The 10,193-nt window shown below is 38.7% G+C and overlaps 1 protein-coding gene and 1 long non-coding RNA gene across 3 annotated transcripts in view; one reads left to right on the forward strand and one right to left on the reverse strand.

Moving 5' to 3' along the window:
• The window catches only part of DYNLT4 (dynein light chain Tctex-type 4), a 160,900-nt gene extending 153,003 nt beyond the window's left edge, over positions 1-7,897 (reverse strand). The window contains exon 1 of the mRNA XM_044085759.1: positions 7,835-7,897. The gene's annotated coding sequence lies outside the window, so the exon portion shown is untranslated. The remainder of the gene's footprint in view (positions 1-7,834) is intronic.
• Positions 1-10,193, forward strand: part of LOC122813444 — a 436,310-nt gene that overhangs the window by 98,260 nt on the left and 327,857 nt on the right. The window contains exon 1 of one of the 2 annotated variants that reach the window (XR_006366688.1): positions 2,262-2,381. The exons of the other annotated variant lie outside the window; for it this stretch is intronic. This is a non-coding gene — a long non-coding RNA (uncharacterized LOC122813444). Of the gene's footprint in view, positions 1-2,261; positions 2,382-10,193 lie in introns of those variants that run through there. 2 annotated transcript variants of the gene reach the window in all.

Consider the following 10,193-nt stretch of genomic DNA (forward strand, 5'->3'; position numbering starts at 1 on the left):
GGTGAACACATAGGGATAGTAATTTGGGTGAAATTGCTAGGTTTAACCTAGGTTCCAGTGCTCAGTCTGCAATGTTCTTTAATATGAGAATTTTCAAAGAGAATAACCACAAACTGAAGAAGGAAAAGGTGTACTTTGGATGTGCCTTAAGAAAGGAAAGAAGATATAGCCTTCAAGAAAGAGAGAGAGAGAGGTACTAGGAAAAAATTAAAAGGAAGAGTCTCTAAAGACTTACTATGGAACAAGGTCCCGATCTACATAAGACAGAGCCCCTCACTATCACTCTTCAAGAGGAACCTTGATGAGTGGATGGGTAACAGAAAGTTCACACTGGGGATCACACCAACAGCACTACTAGATAGGGGCCAAGGGTACTAGCTGCTAGTACAAGGGCCTAGAGAACTACTAAAGGGGTGGTGAATACCGCACAACATGGCTGGGCTAATATATGCCTTCGGGCAGATAGCCCAGTACCAACCTATGAACCTATGAACCTATAAGAAATCTACCTCTCAACTACAGAGTGTCAAGATTTTTACTTCGTATGTTGGTCTGTACCTCATAAAATTTGTGTTTTTTTGGAAAAATCTCTTTGGATCATAGTCACTAAATAACAACATACATTTGAGTTTTAAACTTCATACCCTTCAGAAGCATGCAAACATAAATCCTATTATTCTGGCAACTTTTTAAGTTTTTAAGTGCAGTCAAAGTCTGTCCTTATTTTGGGGTCTTTGTTCTCCCAATATTTTAGGTTTTGCCCAGATTTCTCATGCTAAGAGGTTGAGAGGTACAAATATGTATGAAATGAGAACACGTAGACATAAAGTAATAGTTCACTGCTTCTTTTAATGGGAAACAGATGTGACTGAGAAAACTGGTGCAAAGTAGCCATGGAGATGATAGAAGGAGACGTGTTAGAGGCAAAAGAAAGTGATACATATCCAAGCTGGTTTCTAAAAGGAGCAAAACACATTTTAGATGCATAATTCAAGAAAGTAGTACATAAGGATGGATTAGAAATGTTATGGAGAGACCTCCTGAACAGTTCCTTCGATTTGTTCTTTACAGGGTAACACAAAGGTTTGAACCATATAGAAACCATAAATAACACTGGTACAGAAGGTTCTGAATGAAAGCCTTTCAAAGACAGACATCAGTCAGTGGATACTCTGGAACCACACCTGTTTTCATAAAATTTGGATGAGTGAACCCTTTAATTTAACTGACTACAAAACCCAAAACCATGAAAGGTGGAGTGTGTGTGTGTGTGTGTGTGTGTGTGTGTGTGTGTGTGTGTGTGTGTGTGTGTGTGTGTGTGTGTGTGTGTGTGTGTGTGTGTGTGTGTGTGTGTGTGTGTGTGTGTGTGTGTGTGTGTGTGTGTGTGTGTGTGTGTGTATGTGTTTTTGCCCAAACATATGTATGTTGTTTATGTGTGTGGGGGTGGGGGTGGGGGATTACTTGTGAAATGGCTTGAATTTTTTTTTATCTAAAATTAGAAAAATAGTGAGCCATGTATGTGGCTAGATGTCTTCAGTTTTAATAAGTGACACTGCAAAAAAGCTAGACGTGAACATATGCTTCTTTGTGACGTGATAATAAGAGGAACACTGTATAGAACAGTGTAAAAATCCATGAAGCCTACTGCTTGGCAGCTCATTGTCAAAACAAAAGTATGCATGCAGGATGCAGAAATAACTGGGGCATCAAATAAAATGGAGCAAGCATTGTCGGTCACTTTGAAGTGGACAGTGACATGATGACCACAGAGTGATAGCAACATGTGGCCTGTCAGTAGGAACTGCTAAAGGGATAATATACTGTTATGATTAGAATATAACTCTAAGCTGCAAACACAAATACGGAGAGAAGAAAAAGACTGCAAAATAAATGTCAAGGTCAGAATATCCACAGGAACTGACACAAGTTTGCAAAGGGAATAATTATTAACAAAATATAAATGGTATTACTGTTGCATAAATGTGTGAATGCCCAGATAATGTATATAGAACTTAAACTGTAGCCTTTAGTACTACTGTTGTCAGAATTCAACCCCACCACACACACACACACACACACACACACACACACACACACACACACACACACACCCACACACACACACACACACACACACACACACACACACACACACACACACACACACACACACACACATACACACGTGCGGGTGCGCGCGCGCGCTCTAAAGGATGTTCAAAAAAGTATACTAGGCACTCTCCTCTACATTTGCAAGAAATGGCTGTGAGTAATTCGCAAGGTCATAAGAAGGGTGTGACAATAGCAGTATAAAATAAAGAACTGTCAACATAGAGCAGACAAATATATCAACATTTCTCAAAAAGGGCTTCATTTTTGTGGTAAGTTAAAACTCTAGATGTAACACCCTTTGTTATAATTATCCCGCTACATAATGAGCAGTCTATGTCAAAATACTTGATGATTTATTTGTTTTGTGCTCATTCTGAAGCCACACTGATCAAGGCCAATAATTATATGTGACCTGTTTTCAGCACCCATTATCAGCTATCTTTGTATGCTCACTGCTACACACTTCTGAGTCATTCAAGTAAACTGAAAGTAATTTTAGTCTGACTACGTCAGTTAGTTTGTCATACAGTGCAATCCATTTTAGTTTCTGAATATCACAGTTGATACACCGTTTCACTGCTTCTCACTAAGTAATGGTTATCTGTATCATTTCTTACTTGTGTTGTGGTAACTAATTGCATGTTTATAGTGAATTTATATTTACAAATGGAAAACATGTATTGTAGTGCTCATTTTGTGAACTCTGTGTTTTGGGTTTTCCTGAGGGTCTCTAGTTTTCTCTATTCCAAAGATGTATGGGTTGGTGAACTGGCAATGCTCACAGTGCTCCCATTGTGTGTGTGTGTGTGTGTGTGTGTGTGTGTGTGTGTGTGTGTGTGTGTGTGTGTGTGTGTGTGTGTTGCATGAATGTGGTTGAGTCCTACAACGATTCAGTGCCCCATTCTGTGTTATTCCCTACCATGAGCCCAATGTTTGCTGTGAGATGCTTTCACTCCCTGTGACCCATAACTGGATAAAGTGGTGTTGAAATGCAACTGAAAATGAAGAAAAAAAGAAATAAAGTAAGAAAGAAAGGATGGTTTGCTTTTTTATAATACCATATACTCACGCTCTCATTGTAAAGTGTCCTTCTGGTCAGGCAACTACCTCGCTACCAAAGGCATAACAAAAATAAATAAAACTTTTACAAGGAGACACAGACTCTGGTTCATGTTACTTTTGCAATTGCTCTGATCCATGAATAAAAAGGACTAAGGCTCTGCATGCCTTCTTATGGTGGATACAGCTATAACTTTGGTGATTACAACCACAACACAAAGACTCCCCTAGGGCAGGATATCAAGCAGTGAAACTGTTTTCTCCTTCCCTGGAAATGTGAAAATACTAAACTTTACTGCTTGGTTACTGCCTAACAGAAGTAATGTGGCAGGACTACAAGAGCTTTGGATGGGAGGGAATGGAGCATGTCTGCATGCCTGTGAGCTGTATATGCACCAGTTGGCAGAGAGAATTAAGGCTCTGAGCTGTTATTGCTTCCTCTAGCCAAGAGTACAAGGGCTTGAGTCGTTTTACCACCATTTTTCTACTTTGCAACTTTGAGTAAGTAACTTATCCGAATAGTACTCCTAGGTTTCCGCTTCAAAGGGACACTTCTGTCCAGGGGACTTACCTAGTTAACAAATGAATAAAATAAATAAAAATGCGTTGTGCCTCAATGAGCATGTGTACAAACTATAATGTCAGTGCTGGCTTGAATTTTGTAGTCAAGAACTGGACCAAACAAACATATGTTCCATTTTCATATACACTTGGCCATCAGATCCCCCCAGTGAGTTTGACAAAGCAGGACTGCCCTATGAAATGGATAACTTGGGATGCCTTACAAAAAGGAAAGTATTGATCAACACATGGCCCTGTAGCTAATGGCAATGAAAAGTATGCATACAGGGGTCCTAGTATGGTACAGCAGGATACAAAAATGCCATATTTGAATGTTGATTGCTAAAATCCCACATTCAGTCTTAGGAGTTATTAATCATATCACAAATATCCCATTGGGTAATTCTGAAAATGCACTGCATATTTCTAATGCTGTGGTTGTCTCCTCCCACCTATTCATTATAACCTGCCTTACCTGCGTTATCCATGTCAGGGTCATGAGGAAACTAAAGCCCACTCAGCACTCAGTGGGTGCAAGGAAGAACAAGGAAGAAAACATATCCTTGGTAAGAGAATGGTCTACCACAGGTCACACAATAACACTCACTCACACATGGCAGTGGTGCCTACAAATAATATAAATGATTGACAATTCAGCTACAGCATGTCTTTGGAATGTGGGAAATAAACAAAGCACCTAGCAAAAATCCAAATTACTAAATGGAAAACATGCTGACTCATCCAAAAGTCATCCCTGCTAAGAAATGAACTGGAGAAGTGTTGTGAGGTAGCATTGCTAACCAGTGTGACACCAACCTATCAACAATTCATTCCCAATTAGTTGTTTGGCTATATTGATATTACCTTTTCCTCAGAAGTGTAGCTAGGATGAGGCAAAGGGAGCAGATGGCCTGGGCGCAAGTTGTTAGTGGGAGATCGGGAGATGACTGCAGGACTGAAGCATTTGAAGACTTCACTTGGTGTGTGGTATGAGTTGTGCATGCCACTTGGCAAATGTAGCAAGTGGATTGGCACAGAATTAAAAGGGCTTTAAACTAAGAAAACTCCTGTACCAATAGTGGAGTGCCAGATCAGAATTAGGGAAAGAGACCTTTTCTTTTCCCTCTTCAGCTTACAGTTAAGGGGCACCTCATTGGGTACTGCATGAGTCAGCTACAGCTCTGCCTTTGTTCCTTAGAATGTGATTAAAACAAAGAAATATCATTGTAATTGCTGGTGCTGCTCAGCACAATGTAACTTAGCCACTCACCCACCCACTCAGTCATACATTTATTCACTTCTAGAATGCCTGTTTACTCAGCCACTGATCACTAATTCCTCCACTCATCTATCTTTCTCACCCACTCACTTGCCACTTGCAATTCATTCAATGTTTTATTCACTCACTCACATACCACATGCTCTTCTACACTTAGCTCATAACTAATTTGTTCAACACTTGCCCTTTCAACCTCTAACTCATTCCTCATATAACCAGCTAAACACTACTCACTCGCTCACTCACTCACTCAGTCACTCACTCACTCACTCACTCACTCACTCACTCACTCACTCACTCATACTGTAACATATCATTATAGGCAAGAAAGAAATCCACAAATATTCTGCATGAGCCCATCATTTCATGAAACAGATTTTCCGTTCCTTAAATAACTATAACTGTACCCTCTTTGTAAAGATAATCAAGAATTCTGCTTTCTTAACTGTAATAGCAGAGAGTGTCTATGAAATACTGTCCCATATAGGAAAATACAAATTGTATTGATTAAATACAGATAAGGTATACTAACAAAGTTAAGGGAATAAATGGATAAGAGCTACATATAACAATGTCATGAGAAGAAGTATTTCAGCTTCCACTTAACCATGCATTCATTAAATGAAAACTATTACTCCGTGTTTGTCTGAGCCTTACGTGTTTTTTGCATACATTTATTTCTAAATATTATTTTTACCCCTTAAAGATTAAATAATCTAATACTGGTGAGTAATTTATAAATGAAAACCATATTATACCCCTTCACCTACAACTTAGCGAGAACAATCCCAAAGCTTGAATCCTCACCCATCATCATTTAATCTTTCTAGTATAACAAAACATCTTTGAATTTGTTCAGATTGTATTAATATTTTCCTATATGGGTCAACACGCTATAGCCATATTCAAATCTTTATCCTATCAGATACAGAATAGACTTTGGATCCCTAGTGTGAATTAATCACTATATGCTATAAGGAATTCTAGGGGTGCCCTTAAAGACTAAATCAATAAGGTCTTCAAATTTTAACTGGTTATTGATCAATATATTGAAATTATTTTACCAATATCTTTTGGAAGTGCCACTGCTTTTCTCTCCCACTCTTTTTTAAGTTTTATGTCTGTTCTTTCCCCTGCTATAACCTTTTCAATGTTTACTGAAATTCCACTTGGATGTGATCATAGAGAAATATTCCTTAATTTATTGTATACATGTGCGTATGTGTATGTGTGTGAGAGACCATGTGCCCTGTTTTGTGGAAAGGGTGTGGTAGAGATTATGAAATGTGTCCAAATCAACTCCTTATCACACTACAGTCCAAATACCTCTTAAAGCATAGGAGCCATGCAATCTCTCTCTCTCTCTCTCTCTCTCTCTCTCTCTCTCTCTCTCTCTCTCTCTCTCTCTCTCTCTCTCTCTCTCTCAAGAAACCAACCAGTGGGTTACATCAAGAAATGCTAAAAGCATTGTGGCAAATACACTTCTGTAGCAAAAATAAGGCAATGCAAGGTGTCCACATCACAAGTCTCTGTTGGGGACACAGGTCTTCTACATTCAGCCTGAACAATAGCCTTGAAAATAGCTTGAAATTTAAGGCGAAAGTCAAGCATGACCTCAAGGGGTCATGACAATATAACTGCTGGAAAAAATTTGAAAGTAAAGTCCTAGGTTGGCGGGTGTGTGGGGTATAGAGGGTAAGCAGTTCTTTGCTGTTAATATTATAGTCTGTTTATTTTTAGAGATAAACAATAGTTGGTTAATTATGTAATTGTATGTTATTGATGGGTATGGTTTTCCTGGTATAACACTATATCGCATCAAGTATATGGAAAGTTATGGAAATGCCAGAATGCAGGAGTTCACTGGCATACAAAAGGAAGAGGAGTATGATGTATGAGAGAGTCTGTGAATGATAGCCAAAGTCAAGGAATACATATCTCCACAAATAAAATATAAATGAATAATAGCCTATAATTATCAATCAGTATTTAAACAACTACATTGTATACTGATGTGAAGAACTTCCACGGTAAATTATTCATGACTTTAATATCTTCACACTTATCAAGAGAGAAGCTCATTCCCTTTTGAAATTAACACTTCTGTTGTACTTTTCAAAAAATTATATTCATAAGTATATGTTTGATGTTTAAATAAAACTGAAAAAAGTAAATGTGTGTGTGTGTGTGTGTGTGTGTGTGTTATATACATGTGGATGCACAAGTCTGCATGTGTGTGTGTGTGTGTGTGTGTGTGTGTGTGTGTGTGTGTGTGTGTTTGTACATTTGTTCATGTGCATGGTACAAGTGAAGATGAGTGTGTGTGTATGTGTGTGTGTGTGTGTGTGTGTGTGTGTGTGTGTGTGTGTGTGTGTGTTGCGCTGTGCTGTGTGTGTGTGCGTGTGAATGTGCATGTGTGCATGTATGCATGCGTGTGTGTGTGTGTGTGTGTGTGTGTGTGTGTGTGTGTGTGTGTGTGTGTGTGTGTTATACTGCATTAATATGTTGTGCTGTGTTATGTCATGTTACCATTTGGCCTTCTTTGCTGTCCTCCATGAGGATCCAGAAACATGACAGTACTCTCACTGTAATATATCTATCTGCATATAAAAAATGAACTTCTGTTGTTATGCAGCTGGTCCTACAAGACAACATCCATTCATTAAATTGTGCTAATATTACATGAATCAATAACTTTTCCTTTACAAAGATGCTCCTGCTAAAACAAAGTATAATTAACACTCTTTCTCTTCATGCATTACCTACCCAAAAACAAAGTAAAGAAAACAGTGTCTACTGCAGAGAAAGCTCAGGTAACCTTACCTTATGCAATGATGTCTGCGATAGACTTGGTTTTGGCAGGACTGAGTTATGAACTGACTCCTAATGTCCTGTTGCATACCATAAGAGCTGTGTCCACCTCCCCTCCCTTTCATGATTACTACACTTTGCAAGCAGAGACATGTTATTGGCCCCAGCAACCTAAGCAAGCTCCTTTGATATTACATGAATAATTATGACTTAGTCAATCATTGGCCACATTACATGACAGCTCAATAGGCAGGAGCGGCTACACATTGTTAAACAGACCTGATGCTACTACCGTAGAAAACTGTTCTGGGCCTGCTGCCATTCTAAGTAATGGTCTCCATAGCAATAACTTCTCCTACACGTTATATCTCTATATGAGTATGTGTGCATGTTCTTTCTAAAGAACTATTCTGACTCAATGACAGACAGTAAATGAGCCGGTCTGGAGATCCAGGTTTGAATCTGGCAAGTGATTTTTTTTTTTTTAATCTGTAACTGATATCGAACAAATATTGAAAACAATCTGAATATATCAGAGGAGGAGATGTACTACTTAATACAGAGATTAAAGAAATCAGTTGGATTTTATGATTAAAGGCTCATGTTCCACCTGGCCTAAATGGGTTTGTGTCTTTAAAACCATTAGTGAAGGAGAAAAATAACTGTATTCATTAATTGAATGGTTTAACTATAGTATTCATGTGATTCTAGAATGATATTTAAGCTTGTGTTTTAAGTATTTATTTGTATACGCCTGAGGAAGCCCTTTGAAAGTTTTTAACTTGCATTCTGCATTTTATTAAATTAGAAATTGTGCTCTGTTTCCAGTGAGTTTCCTTTTTCTTCAACTATACACTTTTTGGAGTGCACTGGATTCACTCTAGTTTGGTAAAGATATTTGAAAAAAATCTAAATTATTGAGCACAAGAGTATATATTTTTGTACATATGCAGTGGTGTGTTACAGAAATGGAACACTATGGAAAAGGTAGCACTAAAAGTTTTATAGACTGCAACATCAGGAAGTATTATGGGGCTGACTGCAGTTCACATCGCTTGTGGGTTTGACATTAACAATATAAATGTGGAAAGCAAGAAATGCCAAGAAGAGAGTTTTTAACTGGTATAAGTAGCCTTGACTGGTTGCAGGACAGATTTAAAAATGGTAATAATAGAAATTCACACAGCGGTGAAAGGAAACAACAATCTGTTCAGCAAAGTATGGAAACTTTTTTATTTACATAGCTTATGAAGAGATGGTCTGCTGCATACCGACAACATATTAAACACTCCTGCTCCAGACTAAGAGTGCTTGGGTCAGGGAAGGGAAAAGACTTGGTCCATGTGTGTAAATATGACGATGTTCCTTTCCTCAGACTTGCATATTCAATCGTTGATAAAATTCTTTCTTCTGCTTTTGCTGGTGTGTGTGTGTGTTTGTGTGTGTGTGTGTGTGTGTGTGTGTGTGTGTGTGTGTGTGTGTGTGTGTGTGTGTGTGTGTGTGTGTGTGTGTGTGTGTGTGTGTGTGTGTGTGTGGTGCTGTGTTACCATTCAAACATAACTCTATTTATAGGAGTTTACTTTAAGCCATGGCTTACAGATCTGTTGTTTGAGAACTAAATGCTTTTAGAAAAGCCTAATGTTTACATGTCATAACATTTTAAATTAAACCCTAATCTGCATGTACATATTCCTAGCAAAGCCTAGTTAATTAGCAGCTAAACAGTTCAGGTATTCCAGGGTCATTTGGAGTATATATTTAAAACTTAATATGGAGCAATCAGGATGAGATGGGGAAAGGAGTCTTAGATTTAGGGAGTAATGGGGGACTTTAGGGTGAAGATCAAGGTTCTGGTAGGGCTATATTGTCTACTGTGTTGTGGGGTGGTACATATGGGGCTGGTACAAAAGTTAACTATAACTGAAAAGCCATTTTATAGCCTCAGATGATAATGTTTTTAGTTATCAGACGCAAACAGCCAGAATAAAATGTGCCTGTGTTCTCCTTGCTATATGTCACTTGGCCAGACTTGGTCCTGTCCTACTTTCCCACATTGCACATTATTCCCACCACATTCTAACCCTGTGTAACTAGGCCTACAGTTCCTTAGCTGCACTGTTTGAACTACTGCCTTAGCAACAAGACGAGTGAGGCAACAATAGATGGCTGGCCATTTCCTAGCAAGCTGCCATTTGTCCAAGGCAAGTCAGCTTGGACGTAGGTGATAAAAGGGAGGAAGCTGACCAGGTAGAGTCAGGAATCAGGGTAAGTTAGGAGGGTTATGGAGGGGTGAGCTGGCTGGGAGATGTAGTCAAAAAGTCAGGAACAAAGCAATTTGGTCTTTTCGATTCCCACCTTGGCAGTGGTATTA

This window comes from Protopterus annectens, chromosome 10.part0 (assembly GCF_019279795.1).
Source record: "Protopterus annectens isolate FY-2018-M chromosome 10.part0, PAN1.0, whole genome shotgun sequence".
In the NCBI taxonomy this organism is placed as follows: domain Eukaryota; kingdom Metazoa; phylum Chordata; order Ceratodontiformes; family Protopteridae; genus Protopterus; species Protopterus annectens.